We start from the raw sequence: 19,767 nt of genomic DNA on the forward strand, positions 1-19,767 counted from the left end.
CGAAAGTGTCAGAAGTCATTAAAAAACATTGAGCAATTTTGAGATAGAAATCTACAAATTCTAGAGACTGTTACAGCCTTTTTATCGTCCCACTGCTGGGCACAGGCCTCCTCTCACACGGAGAAGGATTGAGCATTAATCACCACGCTTGCTCAATGCGGGTTGGTGATTTCAGACTTTATAGTCCAGGTTTCCTCAAGATGTTTTCCTTCACCTTTTTTTTTTTGTCAGCCATCGGTGTCTAAGATTACTTAGAAACTACATACAAACTTAGAAAAGTTGCATTGGTACTTGCCTGACCGGAATCGAACCCACACCCTCATACTCGAGAGGTTGGTTCTTTACCCACTAGGCCACCACGACTTTTCTAGGCCACCACGACTTTGTGATTCTAGAGACGATCTAATAAAATGTACAATAATAACACGTTAGCCACAAACATATTCTATACACCTTTTAAAACTTAGACTATAGACAAACCTCTATCTTTTCTAAAATCAAATGTGAATGTTCTATATAGTTGCCACAATAACCCCCAAACCGCGCATTCTTTAAAACCGCAGCCGCCCCTCCACAACCTTGCGGTAAACTAGGTAACTGCTACTTACAGCCAGTTTCTTCATCAAAAGTTAAAGCCAAAGTAAAAGTCAAAGTAATGTCTAAAGTAAAAGTAACGGTCAAATTCAATTTTTCTATTAGTTTTGCTGTCACTTTAGCCTTGAAAAAACGTATTTGACCGTTACTTTTACTTTAGACATTACTTTAACTTTAACTTTTGATGAAGAAACTGGCCGTTACTAAAATTAAAAATTGACGCGATTTTAACAATCTTTTCTCTATACATTGCATTTTTTTTACAAATTATACTCATGGGTTTCTCTTGCTAGCTAGCAATTTACATAGGTACAAGCAAAAAGTTTTTAACTTATTTTGTTTGTTGGATTTGAATTCAGAACGAGTATGGGAACTGCTTATAAAATGTCTTTGTCTATATGAAGTGAAAGCCTATTTACTTTTGCCCTTATTTTCAAATAGGTATGCCAGATATCTTTTACACATATTTTTTTTTTTTTTGTAAAATGTCATCCAGTTTTAGTATCTGTTGATCTGAACAAACATATGACTAACAGATTTCAACCGTTAACACCTGCATAAAACTGTTGAGGGTAAAATTAGTGAGCATTTTAGCGTTTTCAAAATCATTAAATCGTAAACTTCACACATATGACCAAATGACGATATCGCTAACCCACGTTAACCTTTACCGATGACAATAAACTGCTGAATTTACTACGCACTAAATAGTTGACTGGGTTTAGTATCTTAACATTTCACCTTAGGCGGATCATATAGGAGGATAAGTTTCTTTAAATGCAAGATAATAGATTATGACAAAAAGTCTGAAGAATGTTTTTCTCGTAACACTCATTTAAAGTACCTAACGACAGTCGTAAAGAGAGGGTTAAAAAGTTGTAATTCTAATAAGTCAGTCTATTAGGTAACCAAAAAATATTGGACACGTAATTTTTATTTTAACGGAGCATTAGAAAATCACTAAAATATAAGGCATCAACGATTGGGGGTGGGGTTTTGTCATGTCACTTTTATGTATTGTACTTTTTGAAAAATGACGTAACACAAAATTCTTACGTATTGTATTACGAGAGAAAATGAAAAATACGTGTCCATTATTTTAGGGTTATCCAAAAGACGGACCAATTACTTTTCTTCATTCACTGTGCCTATTGTTTTTTTCTTAGTAACACAGTGAAAGAAGCATTAATATCACATACCACATTATTCTCCTAACACAACAAAGCTACATTCATACACCGAACGCCGAACTTTCGGCATTCCTTTACCAAAAACAATGTATGCTTGAAACAACAATTTCATATCCCTTATCAATGAACAAGCTTACTATTGTTCTCACGTTGTTACAGTTTACTGACTCCTGATAACGTATAACGATGGTTTGTTCAATATAAAGAAATGATAGTTCGATAAAAATGTCTTGGACATTAAATATGTTGCTGTTGTAAATCAGCGGTGTGTTTGAAACATTGTAATCTTGTTGATAGCGTGGTCTCAGATAGACGGACATTCGACCATACAGGGATAACTGTTAGTGGGTATTGTTTTAATTTTTTCTTAGTAGGGGCCATTTTTAGAGGTCATCATCTAGTCTAATTATCAGATGATCTCTGTGTGAGCGACCCACATTTGTTCCATCTGGAGCCCTTTGTGTACCAGGGCCTCGGAAACTTTCGAACAGTCTCGCAACTCTGGTATGCTCAATAAGGACCTCATCATCATCATCTCAGCTATAGGGCGACCTTTATAAGATCGTCTGTCCACCTTGTTGGTGGACGTCCTACGCTGCGCTTGCTAGTCCGTGGTCTCCATTCCAGCACTTTTCGGCCCCATCGGCCATCTGCTCTGCGAGCAATATGGCCTGCCCATTGCCATAAGGACCTAAGGGTGTAGATTTGTAAACTTTTGGACTCAAGTTTAAGGACTATTCTAATACTTACTTAAAAATAAACTTTCTTGGCAATCCATTTTATATCGTAATGACCCGAATGGTCGGTCTATTACTTTGAAGACGTTCCATCGTTTCATGAATATTTAAAGTAATGATATTGATAGTTATGGTTAATCATAATAAGTGTAATATGGTAAAGCAAGCATTATATGTATAATAGTCGTAGTATTAGTCTAGTCTGCATAATTATATAATAATTACTGGTACGTGACGCTCGTGTTAAGATCAAAAAACTATAGGTTCTTCTGATGTTGATAATTGGCAGCGATCGCACGATGGCGCGTTGCGTTTTTCATCTCACGATCTCACTATCTCACTTGCGAGGTTCAAATAGGACACTGATGAAATCTGTATGTTTGAACTCATCGAACGACGAGAACGCATCGTGTCATCGTACAATCTCTGTCAATTAGGACGACGTCTTAGATGAAAAACGCATCGCGCCATCGCGCGATCGCTGCCAATTAGGACGACGCCTTAGGCGTTTTTATTTTAGTCTAATATGACCGGGACCACCTACGTAGGTTTATAGGTAAGGACTTAACAGTTTTTTTTATTTTCTAGTTTTCAGTGCACATAAAGTAAAACCGTTTAACTTAAAAGTTTTTTTTACCGATTTTTTATTTTCTAGTTTTTAGTATTTAATGAAAATGCCTACCGAATATTCCTCATTCTATATATGGGTCAGCAGCTGTGAGGGAGTGCCAGTCTCTTACTGACTAAAAACCGTTGTGTTTCGTCGTAGGCCTTTTATGTACCAGGACTACGGTAACTCTTTCGAACAATCCCGCAGGCCTGGGCCCCGCTGGGGTTGCTGACAGTATTCTACTTGTGTAGCCCTTTCATTTGATACCCATATTGAGGGGGTTGTGGAAAAAATATGTAATCCGCCATTTTGTACCGGCGGCCATCTTGGATTTACAATGTTATCTAGACACACGGCCAAGTTCGAGCAAAAAAAAGCGACACACCGGCCGTGGGTTATATTACTTACACGAACCATTTCGAGCCAAATTCTACCCCCCTATAACTCAAAATCTATTTTATTTACGCATATCAAATTTCTAGTATCTGTTGAGACCCCCTTATCACTTACACCACTTATCTAAAATACAAAATTTCATTAATATATCTTTTATAGGTCTTGAGATATTGACGTTAGAAAATCGCTATTTTTACTATACACTCACTGACTGACTGACTGACTCACTCATCAAAAACCTAGACCACTTCCAATGGTCGTATTGACTTGAAATTTGGCATGAAGGTAGGTCTTTATGTCAAGGTGAAGGAAAAAATCTGAAAATGGCCAAGTGTGAGTCAGTTTCAAAATAATGAAGGTGTTTTATACCTGGTGTAAATTTATACCCCTAAGGAACTAAAACGAACTAAATTTATCTATATTTATATAATATATCTTCGAATGATCGTACCGATCTGAAATTCGTTACAAAGGTTTGTATTTAGTCAAAGTAAAGTAAAAATCTGAAAACGGCCAAGTGTGAGTCACTTTCGAAAATAACGAATGTGTAACTTTGATCCACGAACATAATATATGATAACATGTCATGTCAGTCAGTTGGTAAATCTATTCCATTTAGTTAATCTAGTTCATTTCTTTGTAAGAAGCATAGTGCATATTCAAAAATCTGAAAGATAGTATAAATGAGACATTTCCTTAACTAACTTAATCATAAGAAAAAAAATAAAATAAACAACCTTACAAAAATAAATGAAATCCCACCCAAAACAAAAATGTGAAAGGTTGCCAAGTTCGATAATATGGGAATGCTTCGCCTATAAAAGAAGTGAGATCTGAATAAGTACCAAGTTCCATACAAATACCTCAGTTAAAAATAGTTACTTTTTAATGATGTTACTTGGCAAGTTTTAATAGAAAATTATATACTTGATTCATTGCGTTTAGTAGGTTTATAATAAGGTGTGTGAAAATTTGCCAAGAACCATCATTAAAAAGTAACTATTTTTAACTGAGGTATTTGTATGGAACTTGGTACTTATTCAGATCTCACTTCTTTTATAGGCGAAGCATTACCATATTATCGAACTTGGCAACCTTTCACATTTTTGTTTTGGGTGGGATTGATATTACTATATTGTATTGTCATCGGAATTGAAGGTGTGTACCAAATTTCAGATCAATCTGACAACAGGAAGGTACTTAAATTTGAATTACTAAAGGACGATGGGCGTTTTGGTACCCTGTCCAACAGTGTTGATTCTAGTACCATTGCGTAGGTCTTGGCAAGCCAAAAAATGTTTACTATGACGACTAGTCCCAATTCCTTGTCCATTTCGCGTGACATCGTCTAATAGAATGTATAATGTTCATAAATCATCAACGTAGATGTAGTTCTTAAATCCAACTGTATTGAATAAAAACTGGTAAAGTAACAAAAAAACAAGAATTTGGCCTTCTTAGAATGTTTGCCTACCCACTGCTTTAAAAAAAGTCTGTGTGCAAACCTTTGCAGTTCACGCAGAATATAGCTTATGTATTTGATGAAAGTCTTTCAGTATTTACAATCAATTAATGTTTAATGATTATCGTGTTTTAATAACAGGTTTTTTTTTATTTCATATAATGTGTAGGTACATGGAAGCCAGTATGTTTAAAGATAGTATGTAACTAAAATGATTAGTTGTGTTTTCAGAAATGTTTTGAACTTTTGTCAAATCAGATGACGATTGTGTTTCCGTAGTATGACTCCATAGACTATTACAACCTTTAGATTATAATAGAGTGTATCTCAAACAATTTAAGATGTCTATTAACTGAGTTTAAAATTATTATACTGACGACATATGCCTCTTAATGAATTTGCATATATGGATGACATACTTGTTTCCATGTCGATTTAATTTTTATCGTTACTCGGATCGGACAGCTAATTGAGGCAAGCCCCATAGTTTTTATTATTGTTCACGTAAATACCTTTCTAATGATATATCATACGTTACTGTTGGAGCGGGTACCAAATCCCATACAAAGTGCCCATTGTCCTTTGACCCAAGAATAATAAATAAATAAAAAAAAAACAAACATGGTGAGCTAAATAAAACCGTTTAAAAAATAAATCTTATACATATCTATAACATTCTTTTAACAAAGCATATTATTTGACACAAATGCTACCATATAATGAAACTGTAAAATTAAAATTGCATAAATCTTAACCAAGGGGACTAATTACTCATTGGAGGTATGATTACAATTAATTACTATAACAGTAATAATACAGGAAAACTTAATACTCTAAGATTACCTTCTGGTGTCAAAGTCTCTTGCTGTCATTGACTCCATAAACAACCACGTGTATCTTAACTAATAGAAATATTAATAATAGAGTATGTATGTGCCTCGACCAACACCTCATGAGGCTCTCGTAAGGCTGGATCGAGGGAGGTTTCTGCCTCTTTGACCCTAACCACCGGTACCTTGGACCGAGTGCCCGATATCGGTGGCCACCTATTTTTTTATATTTAAAATTGTAATTGTAATTACATAGCATGGACTTTTATGAATAAATGGGCATTATAATTATGTCTGATATCCTTTTAACACTGTGACATTCAAAAGAGTACTTTATCAAAGAGAATAAAAAGCTGGGCAGATGATGAAGAAAATCTTGCTTTCCATCTTCCCGTGTGTCGTTTCGCGATAAACTTAAAAACTACTAAACAGATTTCCATTCGGTTTTTTAAACGAGATTAGAGGTTGATCTACTTACGTTGTCATTGCTGTACAAATATTAAAATATATGTAGGGTCCATGAAGTCGCGAAAAATAATTAGTTTAAAAACAAATGATGCTAAGTTCGTTTATAATAAATATGACTAATTGCCGCAGCGCGTGCAAACCGTTGATTGTAAATACATTTCATTAAGAGTAATTACATAATGAGTGTACTGTGTCGCAGCCGTGGGAATTGGGTTTAAAATACAATGATCGGCGCCTGAGTAGGGCTTGTCGGTCCTGATCCGAACTTCCAAACTAATATTATAAATGCGAAAGTAACCCTGTCTGTCTGTCTTTTCTTCACGCCTAAACTACTGAACCGATTTGTGTGAAATTTGGTACAGACATATTTTGGAACTTGAGAAAGGACATAGGATAGTTTTTATTACAAAAAAAAAATCCGGACATACAGATCTATTGGTCAAAAGTCGGCATCTATTGGCAGGAACTGTATGGGTAAAACCAAAAATCTGCCGGAAGTCACTATTCCACACGAACGAAGTCGCGGCCAATGTTAGTGTTTAACATTTGACGATCAGCTGAAGCTTAGCTTTGGCCATCAATTTCTGATTAGGCATAGGCTTGCATCGGAAAGCGTGTAAATGTTGGTCCTGCACCTGATTGTGCGTGTACCTGTGTCTGCGTAATTGCTTCATCTTCCGAGCCTTTTCCCAACTACATATGTTGGGGTTGGCGTAATTGCTTGTGTACTAATAATATGTCATAGACTGCTAGCTGGTTTCCTTAGAGAACAGCCCTCGTGGTCGACTGGCGGCCTGAAACTCATTACTACTAGGTATAAATACTAACATTTTCTTCTCTTCTCTGCTGTTTTTCATGATAATGTTTAATACATATTACGAAATTCATTAGGTTTTGTTCTTTGATATTCCCCTATGTTACCCCGATTATGAAATTGAGAGAGACCCGGGTTTGACCTTTCGCGATCTCCTTCCTGACATAAATCTCATATGCCGCGGTAACATTCGAAATTCGACCATGTGTGAGAAGATTAGAGTTGAAAGTTTATGGACAAAGCATACTAATATAATGAAACGGAAGAGTTCGTTATAAAACTAGGCCCAATTGACACAGGCGAAACTATTAGTTTTCTCTACGCTACATAATCTCTACTTTACCACTAACAACAACCACTATACTTCCACTAGGAAACCTTGAAAACGCATTCTGTTTCATAACAGTAACAGTGAACCAGTGATGCATATAATTGCTGCATTATGTATCGACACGCATTTTAATAGACAGCAACAATCAGTCTGATCAATTAATTGAATGTCTGTACCACTGAGTAATGAAGATGTGCGGAGATACCATAATGCAGGTAGGTCAGAAGCCTTCTTCTAGGTTAAATACGTACGGTGGGCTGGGCATGACGTTAGACAATCAATTACGAGTGAATTAACGAGGCATTCGGGTTCTTTGTGAGATCTGTCTACGAATTTTGGTGTTATAAAAAATGGTTGGGTCCAAAGAAGGCGCGTAAGGACGAAAACAGTCACCTTTCTCATCCCCGCTCACCCGCATTTTGGTGCGCTACTTTCTTAGGCGAATTTTATTTATTTATTTATGTAACATGGAAGACTTACAGCTAAAATAACTAGGAATAACACAAGTTTAGTTTGACAAGTCTTCACTTATAGCAATTTCCGTTGGTACCTCCGTTTGTCATTTTGTTCTCCATGATCTACACATTTTCACGATTGATTGACATGTGACAATACTCCATGGTTTGATAGGAAACAATATTTATTAGCTACTGTGGTAAGTTAAAAATCAAATAAATCCATCTTTCTTAGATTGTGTTGTTGGTAATTTTAGTACGGTAGGTATATTATGATTTGGCTACTGTAAGATTAGAAGGCTCTTGGGAACTTTGTGCTTAGGCTTGATAGGTTCAAAATAACTCTAAACACGGAACTCCCAAGTGCTTTTACACGATCCTAAAATACGATACAATTTAGAGCAAACAATTAAAAATTTCACACGTTTAGGCCGAAACCTAGTGGTTCAGTCTAGCCAGTTAATAAGTAATCGGCTATCAATTAGCCTCCGATTTGTAACTCCCAGAGGCCTGTCAGTCAATGTCCTCTTTGGTCAAACGTTCAATGGTTTTTCTAGAAATTTCGAGAATAGATTAATGACTTATTCTGGGCTTTGCTGGTTATAAATGCAACTAATTTTGGTCTAAAGTTTAATCGGAATTAATGTTTAGTTACTTTTGTAGTGTTGGGTAAATGCTTCTTTTCATATACAAGGTCTTTTAATTGATCTTCGAGAGATACACTGTACCAATAGGTTGATAGACAAGGTCGTAATTAATGTAATTTATGCAAGAAAGCCGAAAATATATCTCAGTGGCGTGCACTTGGAGAGGCCTATGTCCAGCAGTGGACTGCGATAGGCTGATGATGATGATGATGATGATGATGATGATGCAAGAAAGTGATACAAATATATAATTGAATATTTACCTATATTTTGTAAACAGTCTTGACTTAAATAAGGTAGTTAATATGAATAGGTATTCGATTATATTAAGTACAGATAAGATGTCGCTAATATATCAACTAACTTTTTAACGTCTGTATTTCTTGTGTCTAAGATTTCATGACATTTCTTAAAAACCATTTAAGCCTAAGTAACTTGACAAAAAAAGGATGTTTATATTTCATTTTTCTTGCTTCATAGCAATTAGCTTCTTTGTTTCACGCCGTCTGCTGAACACCAGAACCCGGTAACCGCATTTAACGCGATCACGACTTCGTATCCAGCGCTCAATTTGTCCGTGTAACGGCTCCATATGATTACAGAATGAACTTTGACTTAGCAATTAATGTAATGCTACACGTGTAGTTAATTTGTAATTATTCGTATCGATGTGCGAAACTTTTGTATGTAAAGTGGAAGATTTTGCGAATAAATGTGTACCTACCGGAAAGGTGTATGTTTATCGGATGTTCCGGTGTTATTTGCGTTTAGTTTAAACAATGTAAACTAAACTAATTTGTACTTTCTTTTAGATAATATCGACTGGTTGACAACTAGGAAATTGTCGTTTATGGTGTTACGTTGTCGAAATAAGTGATTGTGTATTGTAGACCAACCGAGCGAGGTTTACACTTCTGCATTTGACTAAAATAGCAGTTGACAGCTATTTAAGTTACCTACTGTATTGGGAAATTCAATGACCCATCATTAAAAAAATATTGCACACATAAATACAGAGAGACACACTGAATATAGAGAGATAATGTACAATGGCGAGCTTAACCCAGTGTTGGGTTCTCTTCCAGCCAACCTTAGAGTGAAAGAGTGATTTGATGGGGTAGGGCAAATGTGCAACTTTATACTAATAAAAAGAATCTATATGAATAATTCCTTATAATAAATTAAATATATACCTTTTATAATTACATGAAATATATACAATATAATATATACAAATATATACACAAATATACAAAGGTCATGTTGATAAATAATGTTCCTTAACTCGTCTCTTAAACATATCCAATGATGAGCTCTCGCGTATAGAATGCGGAAGGGTATTCCACAGCCTAACAGCACGAACAGTGAATGATCCATCATAGCGACTTGAAGTGTGGGATGGGATACGAAGCAGAAGAGATGAGGAAGAGCGACAAGGTTTGCCTCTGGGAACGAGGAACTCAAAGCGTTCACGAAGGTAACTTAGAAAATAGAGTGTTAATAAGTTTAAAATATCTTAAAACCAAGTCCAAAGGTTTTTTAACCTAGTGAAGTAAGACAAGTATAAGATTTTACAGATTTTGTTATCATTATTACGCTTATTGGACTTTACTAAGTTCTTGTAATGACCAGTGTGAATCGATCATTTGAATACAAATGGCTAACTAATAGTTTCTAAGCGATATCACGATATTTATCTTCTTTATCGGCAAAAATAACCATAATTATTCAAAGGTTTTGTAGATTTTTCATAATCAATTTTTATCGAGTGTTGTTGCCATGACCTGCCTGAATGTAAATTGCTGAAACAATTGAGTTTTTCGAGGAATATTAAAATTAAGAGACTTGTTTTAAAAATCTTAAAAAAACATTAACTGCCGGCAGTGGCTTATTCACTCGTAGTCCGTGGGAACTACTCTGATAACCCGGATAAAATTCCTAAATATTTTGACTACCTAACACGAATATTACACGGTGTTCATTAAGAACTTCGAGAATAAGTAATATTGCACTGGTATACTGTATCTTAAAAGGAAATAAGCTCTAAAAAAGTAAATAAATCCTAAAAAAAAACCTTTTTTAAATCAGTCCTGTAGTTTTTGAGATTAGCCCAGATTAAACCAACTCTTCAGCTTCATAACATTATATAGCTTAGATATATCAAAAGTCTATTAAAATTAATGTAACAAACCTATCCATATCTCACATAAACAACATATACAACCAAGTGAAACGTACATAAGTAAACAAACAGACTTGAACCCGAGACCTCACGTCTCGACCCTCCACTCTTCACTAGAATGTAATAAGAACTTAATGATTCCTGACTCAATGCACACATTGTTTTGTAATTCATTAAATATGTATTATATAAACAATGCAGTTGAAAGTATGTACATCATTCCAAAGAGTTACCGCGACCCTGGTACGTAAAGGGCTTAAGGAACATGCTTTAACAGGCTTTAGTCAGTAAGAGTACACTCGCAGCGGGACCCACAACGGGAGATGTCATTTGATGATTATAAACAAAAAAAAACTGATGATTTAAAAAACGAAGACATAGTATTTACACTACTACAATAAAGAGGAGAAAAAATCATTTTTGTTTGTTCGTTTGTACCCTAAAGACTCCAACACTAATGGACCAATTTAAAAAATTCTTTCACTGTTGGGAAGCTAGACTATCCCCGAGTAACGTAGGTTTTTCTTAGAAAAGGTGCGGAAAGAAGTTCCCCCGGTATGCGGGTGAAACCGCGGGAAACAGCTAGTATTGAAAAAAGAGTTTATTCTATAATTATAATATGTAGGATAATAGGAAAATGATTCTATAACACATAAAAGTGACTAACAGTATTTCCCTATTACTAACATATACTTCAGTCTTGCATAATTACCTATTTTATGATAATATTCAAATTGATTAACATTGTACGTATATATAAGTTTCTTCCTGATTTCACAAATATTAGCATACCGAATGAAATATTGTTATTATTCTAGTCACGATATTCAAGATGAAACATCAAAAATTGATAGTCCCGCCGAATAATAAAGTTTCTAATTGCGAAAGTCCTATCAAAATAGCTTTAGCCGTTCCTGAGTTTAGCCGTAAATTACGGAGCTAATGATTCTTCGGGTCACAGACCTTTAACATGTGGTTAAAGTGACCATTTTCTTGTAATAAAATTACAATCTATGATGTGGGAAAATTGGAAAATTAATCTTTCTTAATAGGTTCTTATTATTTATGGAGATGAAAGTAAAGATACGATGGAAACTTGGCGAGTGTTAAAATTGTGAGGCGCGGGTAAAAAATATTACCTACTTCTATTAGAATTTCATTTTTTTTTATGGAGTGTCATCAAATGACCCCTCCCACTGGGTGCAGCATTAGGGCATACTCTTACTAACTATAACCCATCATGTTCTTTATCAATCCCTTTATGTACCAGGGCCGCGGTAACATTTTCGAACCCTTCCGCAACTACTAAAAGTATCGAGTACCGGAACTACTGACAAGACCTTGAAAATGATTTTACATAAAGAGAGCCAAATTGTAATAGTAAATATTTTATCCTGGCTTGAGCAGAAGTTTTCTAGGGAAACCGTTGCAACGCTAGGACATAGTCGGCACTAATTTAGGGAAATGGTACACTATTTGCTCAGTCACAAAAGTTTATAAAGTGCAGTGAAGGCTTCGGAAGATAGTTTCTTAATTTCAAAATGAATATGAAAGTTATTGTGAAGAATAAATGAGTGCTCTACCCACGTCCAATTCGGTGTGATATGTCCCACTTTTGATTTTATCACATTTAAATGAATGACGTTTTGACGACTTCATAAAAGCGAGCGTCCTATATGGATATGAATACAAAACCGGCCAAGTATCTTGGATGCATCCTAGGCACCCAGCCTTTTAAGATTTGGCTTTTTTGACAGTCGTGGAAATTGTTGAAGTACCCATGAATTAGTTGTGAAATTAATATGGTATGGGCATGCGATGAGGAGGAATGAAAGTCATGTTGTAGTGAAGATTTTGGACATGAATGTGGACGGGTATAGTGAAAGAGAACGATCGAAGAAGCGACGGATGGGTTGTGTGAAAGTCGATATGGTTAGGAATAAATGTTATTTGTGAGATGACGGCAGATAGAAGAGTATGGGAGGACAGGACATGCTGCGCCGAAACCAAATAAAATTGGGATACCTAAGGGCAGGTAGATGACGACTGGTTGTTGTGAACTTAGCTTACTTCAAGTACCTTGCCAAACCTAAGTGATCATCGCAGACATATATTTAATCTTATTTTGTCATGTTTTTTTTTTACATTTTTCCATGCAATGTTGCCAATAGTTGACCCAAAGAAGAAAATAATTCAATACGAGAGTATAATAAAGAATATACGAGTATGTAGTAAGTTCTTTGTAAAAAGGAATAATGTAAGCAAACGTTTAATTGTTTACCATTCATTAGATGGCCGAGACAATATTACAATCTACTTATGAATAAGAAGAATAAGTAATTAACAATTGATGCTCGCAGAGAATTCTAATTGTATTTTGTTATAATATAAAAAAGTACAGTAATGAGTAATTTGCAAGAGTAAATAAGACATAGTGTATTCTATTAGGTATTTATTTCTACATAACTCACAGTTTGAACAATGCGACAGCGTATTTTCCAATAGACATATGTAGGCAATTAAAAATAAACAATAATAGCGCTAATTAGTTAATAATGCTACATGCAATATCTAATAATATTAAAATAGAACAGAAATACTACCGATCGAAAACAAAACAATAAGAACAAAGATTTATCATTTCACGTCAATATCTCAATTTAGTTTCCTCTGCGTCAAAGTATAAGCGTATCAATGCACATAGAATTTATTCGCATACTCTACAGGAAATTGTCTAAATAATAACAATTTAACGACAATATTCTACTAGCGGATGTAAAATATGTGCAATTAATCTTTCAACAATAAAACTGTATGATACACATGTTTCCAACCGGTTTGCTTGACCTTCCCCGCTCCCCTTTCAAGTACATAATGACAAGTATTGATAGGGACAGATCCTAATCTAAGAGTTCAAATTATACTGGAATGTGGACTTGCATCGTGTGTATATATCTATAAGTGAACGGCACGTGGTTGGTACGTATTACCCGCTATGACTTGGCAGTTGTATCATTGACACTACACATGAGAGCTGCAGTGTGAAACGGAACGGTGTGAACGGGGATCTTCTACAATCGAAAGTAAACTCTAGCATGTCAGAAATAGGGTTCAAATTTCTATCATATGGTGTGGTGTAGTTGTGTGCGTGTGCTAATGGAAATAGATATAGTTTGATAGTAGCATTACGTAGGAGATTTAAATATGCATCGGTGCGACAATGTTGCACACTTGTTGCTATTTAGTTCGTCATTTTATGGTAGTGAGCTTCCTTATTTTCTTAATAACGTTACTAAGTTATTTTCAGTTAATAAGGTAGCTAATAAGGTTATAAGTTTTGTTTGTAGTTTATGATTATTGTCTATGGTTTTTATTATATGCAGATTTTACCTTGTATGTACTCTGTAATATAGGTGTAATCTTGATAATAGTGATCAAAGGTTAGGAACTGGCTTGCGGTAAACCAACCTTAACATTTTAAATACTGAAATCTATGAGCGATTTTGAAATGTTTTCCTGTTGTTTTTTTTCTTCTCTTTTTAATTAGATTAGATAACTGAATACTCCTTCGGTCTTATTACCCAGTCAGCAAGTTTTTATGATTCTTACAACCCAACGTACAAAAAGGCAATTTGTTCATCATGATTCGATTATTATCACATTTTTTTTCTGACACTTACGCGAATATTAAACATTTAAATAAAACTACCTTTACGATTTTTTTTGTAAAAAATCATAATTCAAATAAAAAAATACAATCTAATTATTCACAAAATTACATTAATTGTTCGTTCATCAAAAGACAGATAGGTTACATCTGTCGTCGGGCGGGTAAAACAAAACACGATCGGACCGCGATCCGCTCTTGTCATTAATAGATGTCTGAACATTGTGTAATAGTTTGTGTAAAAATAGATGATAGTAAGTACATTGATTTGGTAGACTGATAGACTGGATATAGAATTGATTGTGACACAGAAGTATCTTTTGTATTGGTTTAGTCTTTAGATAACAAGTCTTGGCTCTTAGTAGCTCTAGCATTAGACGATTTCTAAGCGGCATTTTATCTTTTCATTTTCATGAACTTTATCGAAAATGCAATACAATTTGAATCATGTTAATAGTCATAGTATGTATTTCGATATCAGTTCTGTATTTTCAGCCGCATACAAACTTATACTCTTTGATTGTTTGGTCGACCATTGGTGTATGAAAATTTTATTGTAGTTATCTTGTAAATTCTAAGATCAATCTTCGACTGCGTTTATCTTCATCGCTGTTTAATATCTACCGTGATATCTTGACATCGGCGCGGAAAACCACAAATTGTAATAAAATGACGGACAGCGGTACTTTCAGATTTGTGGTCATTTTATATGGCGGTGTTATTGATACCTATTATTGTCTGTCTGTATGTCGACCAGTGTGTCATGGGACTTGTGGGGTTGACAGTATTCACAGTTTAGATATAATGCGTATAGAGAGAATAGTAGCTACCGAAATTGATCTTTGAGAAAGATTTGGAAAGAAAGAAATATGAATGTATTTCATAATTTATTTTCTAATTAAATCGCTACATGAATAGGTAGAGAATTATTTTTGTAATATTCAAAGATCGAAATATTTACCTAGACAAAGTTTGAAATGGTTCAGTGGGTCATAAGATATCATAAGATAACCCCTAACGTTTCAAACAATTTGGATGCCCAGATTTTTTGTTTTCAGTCACCACGCTCATATAAAAATCTATAACTATGATCACTCCCTAGACAATAATGAATTATGTAAATCGTAAGTTAGACTTTAAAAGTGCGGGACGCGATCCCTTGTGATCTTAAATGAACCGGTCATCAATTATGTCATTAATCTTTTTCACAAACTAGTAATTTTTATAAGTATCTCTTAGGGCGACAGGTGTCAGTAACTCTTAGCCGGATATACCTTTATTAAATAATGATTGAGTTAATCGACTTACTTACGGATGAATACTGAGCGACATAAGACTTTTAGGTAAGACTTAAAGTTTACTTACTTTAAGTTAGTTTTAGGTAACATTTGACTATTTCATGATTAGGTAGTTTTTTTTTATTTTTTTATTAGGCAAAGGCCTCCCCCATAGCATCTTTTCCTATCGGTCGCTATTTGTGGCCAGTCCTTGTAGTTAGTGGGTTAATATTCCACCCGGTCATGAATGGCGTAGTTCTTTATTTTGTGGGTTATTTTGATTATAACCTCACAAATTGCTGGGCTTGTTCCGAATCTCAAACATCATCTAATATGTAGTATCTGATAGTAGAACAATCATTTTCTACAGTCCTTTCGTAGATGTAAATATATCATCACATTCTAACCCAATTAGAATTAATTGGTTCAGAGGTTTTCAAATCAATGGTCACCTATCTAAGTTTAACCTGGCAATTTGAACCATCCATATAAATTGGGCGTAGTTAACAACGAGTGAAATTAATATGACATCTCATACTTGGCTGCGTATCAAAATATGCTGGATTATACCAACCTTGACATTTAGTGGACTGTACTTATTTAACTACCAGGAAATATATGTTCTGATTATATTTTATTGTCATCGATTAAGGTGCTGTATTTTTTATATTTTTGAAATATGTAGCTAGGTCATTGACTTTTACAGGTATTTTTTTATTAAGTTTATGACATCAAGTTAGCTATATCTGACTCGGAAACTCAAAGTGCAATTTATTTAAAAATTATTGAATAAAATATTTAAAGCACAGAATCCTTGGTGAATTTTTTTATAACTGGACCTTTTCAAATGTTATCCTCAATATGACCTGCGCCAATCCGCCTCGACTGGCCTCGACCAAGCGTGGTGACAATTAACGTTTATGTTTTCTCTGCATGAGAAGAGCACTGCGTTCGGCAGTGGGACTACATAGAGGCTAAAGATGATAGTAGATCAGTCGTACCTAGGAATATTGGGTTACCCGGGTAACTAGGTTGAGGAGGTCAGATATACAATCGGTCCTTGTAAAACACTGTTACTCAGCTGCATCTGATTAGACTGGAAGCCGACTCCAATATATTAGGGAAAAGGCTAGACAGATGATGATGAGATCAGTCGTACGCACTTATCATGAATACATATTGAAACTCATGCAACAGTATATTATTTCCGCTATCAAGTCATATTAATATCACTGTCCTGTTCTAGTTTCTAAATAATATTAACACAATGAACATCAAAGGAGTTTGAGTAATGACTCGTATCGAATGCACGACGCGACAGTGTTAACGTGCTTTATTATGCGCTTGCGCCTAATAAATAGCTTAGGATATGATCGATGCTTATTTAATTTGCGATTGTTGTTTTGTTTTTTTGGGTAATGATGATTTTATACATATTATAGTTCGGCCATTCAGAGAATGCGTTCCTGACACGTCGCGATTGAACTGACGACGTAACTTTGCAATGGCGTTGCAGTTACGATAAAAATATTTTTGCTGGTTGTTTACCGTTTTAACAATTGAGGAGCATTAAAACAACATTATTATATCAATAATCAATGAATGTTATAATTTTGTGCCAAACTGAGTGTCAAATAACTTGGTAAACAATATTTTTCTAAATCTATACTGCGCTATTACAAGGTTATGTCAGCGGTTTATATTTTGTAGTGCTGTGCTAAAAATAACAGGCAAGTATCGTAATCTGTTCTTATACAGTTATAATATAAAATAATACGTTTTGATTTTCTTTTTAAGAATTGGAAAATAATGGACTATAAGACTTAATTATAACGTTTATGAAATATAAAAATAAAACTATGACCAAACCGCATTTTTATACTTAGATTAAAAATGGTAACCCCAAATGGCGTTATGGGCCGCCATTTTGTGACGCTAAAACAGTCGTCCGTTGTCGTTTCGTGCGCATAGACCACGTTTTTCAAGTGTTTTCGATCTGTTTTTATTTGATTACCCGGCTTTTGTTAGACCGAGATATCAGGATTGATTCTGTTATTGATAATAATATAATTATACATGTAGGCGAAGATGATGATGAAGACACCACCTCCTCAAGCAAATCGGAGTCTGATTAATATTCTGTTCGCACATTCAATTCAATGTACTTGTAACAAAGAATAAATAAAACAATTTTATTATATGAATATTACCTTTTTTTGGTTTCCACTTAAATAACTAAAATATAAAACAAATGATTCCGCCAATTTAAAACGAAAATAATCTTAAAATAATGCGGCGGTTCATTTTGAAGGAACGGTAACGAACTCAGTGTTATGTTGTGCCCATCACTAGTCGTGACTAACTGATAGGTGTCAGGAACGCATTCTCTGAACGGCCGAAGTATAGCATTGTTGATAGCAGTAAGTTTACTCCAAATTACGGCGTATTTGGGAATATATTTTTTAAATACGAGTATCTGTAGTTATCCCTGTATTTTTTGTGCAGGTTGGCTAATGCATTATATTATTTACTTGTTATGCGTTTATAGCACTTTAAAGATGAAATCGAAACAAAGTTATTTTCTTAGCATAAAAAAGTTGCATAGCAACAACGAGACAATTTTACGTTTTGTTTGTTTTGCAAAACCGCGGGGCACATCTCGTGGTTACGCCCGCATCCTGAGGGAGCTAATTCATAAACCCGGATAAACAATATCCTATTACATTCCTAAGTTACAAACTATTGTACCAAAACATTAAAGTTTAAGCTTTTCTATGTAAAGTTTAAGTTGTATTAATATATTTTAAATACAATAAATAATGGTATGTCAATGGCTAATTTTGTGTAAAAAAACATATCAAAAGATAAACAGATGTCATGTTTAATGTTGGAAAGGAATACTTAATAAGAAGTGAAGCGAAATTTTTAACACTACAATATTTAATTAATTGCTGACCAATTACAAAAAATAAACAAAAATAAATTAATAAAAAAATACAAATGAAACGCAACAACTTGTACGTTAAAAGCTACTCATCATTTACAAAGTAATCGATTAACCGAGTATCGAGATCGCTTAACGTCGTAATCGATACTCGGCATGTCAGTTCGATACATCGACTTGACAGCTATTGCTACTGTGTTACTTTGTTGTAATTTTAAATGTCTAAATTAATTATTACTTGTTTTTGTTGAACAAGAGTTGAAAAGCGGGCGTTTTAACAATTCAATTGAGGCATTAACTAGCTAAGCTTTATTCAAAGACTTAAAAACCGTTTCTTTTAGAATATAGCTTTGCGTAACTAGTCTAGGCTAGTCAGCTATTCTAACTAAGGTAATAATTTGGTTGCCCGGGTAACTGGGTTGAGGAGGTCACATAGGCAGTCGCTCCTTGTAAGACACTGGTACGACTCCAACATAGTTGGGAATAGGCTCGGGAGATGATGCTGAGATTAGGCAAGTTATCCAAAACGAGACCAAAATAAACCCGATTTTGTAGCCTAAAAAATTTCTGACCCTACCAACATAGTCAATTCCATGCGCATTTTTATTGACACGTCAAAACGTCTTTATATTGTCATCCGACACTGACATCGCTGACATTTTCGTCACAATTTATGATGACGAGTTTTTTTGACATTTATCTGTTTGCAAGCGCAGTTTATAAGTTATACGGATAGATTTACATATTATTATGTTTTTGTGTGTTTGTCTGTCCTCCTTGTTGTTGGATTTGTGACGAAAGAAATTGATGGATGGTAACGGTGATTCGATTTTGTTTTGTGATGTGTAAGATTGCAAGTTTATTGCCCCTCAGGTTATATAGAACTTGTTGGTATTTTTTTTTCATCGATCAAAGGTTGGCTAGGTCAGTCCGTGGATGGCTGACCATCTTTGTCATAATGAAACACGTTTCGGCACAAAATCTGCAAACAATTTGCGCACTGCGGATAAAGAAAACCGGATTTCTTCTCTTCATTTGTTTATTGCATTAGTACAAACCTGAGTAAAAGTGTTATTTGATTCTATATCCTTATTTGGACTCGGTCTTAACTTTGCTTCTGTAATATTGTTTGTTTACACTTACGCAAGACGTACACAGGAAAA

The 19,767-nt window shown here is 34.7% G+C and overlaps 1 protein-coding gene across 1 annotated transcript in view; it reads left to right on the top strand.

Moving 5' to 3' along the window:
* Positions 1 to 19,767, top strand: part of LOC124640006 — a 96,128-nt gene that overhangs the window by 31,700 nt on the left and 44,661 nt on the right. The gene's annotated exons all lie outside the window — the stretch shown is intronic.

Source organism: Helicoverpa zea, chromosome 20 (genome assembly GCF_022581195.2).
Source record: "Helicoverpa zea isolate HzStark_Cry1AcR chromosome 20, ilHelZeax1.1, whole genome shotgun sequence".
Lineage (NCBI taxonomy): Eukaryota > Metazoa > Arthropoda > Insecta > Lepidoptera > Noctuidae > Helicoverpa > Helicoverpa zea.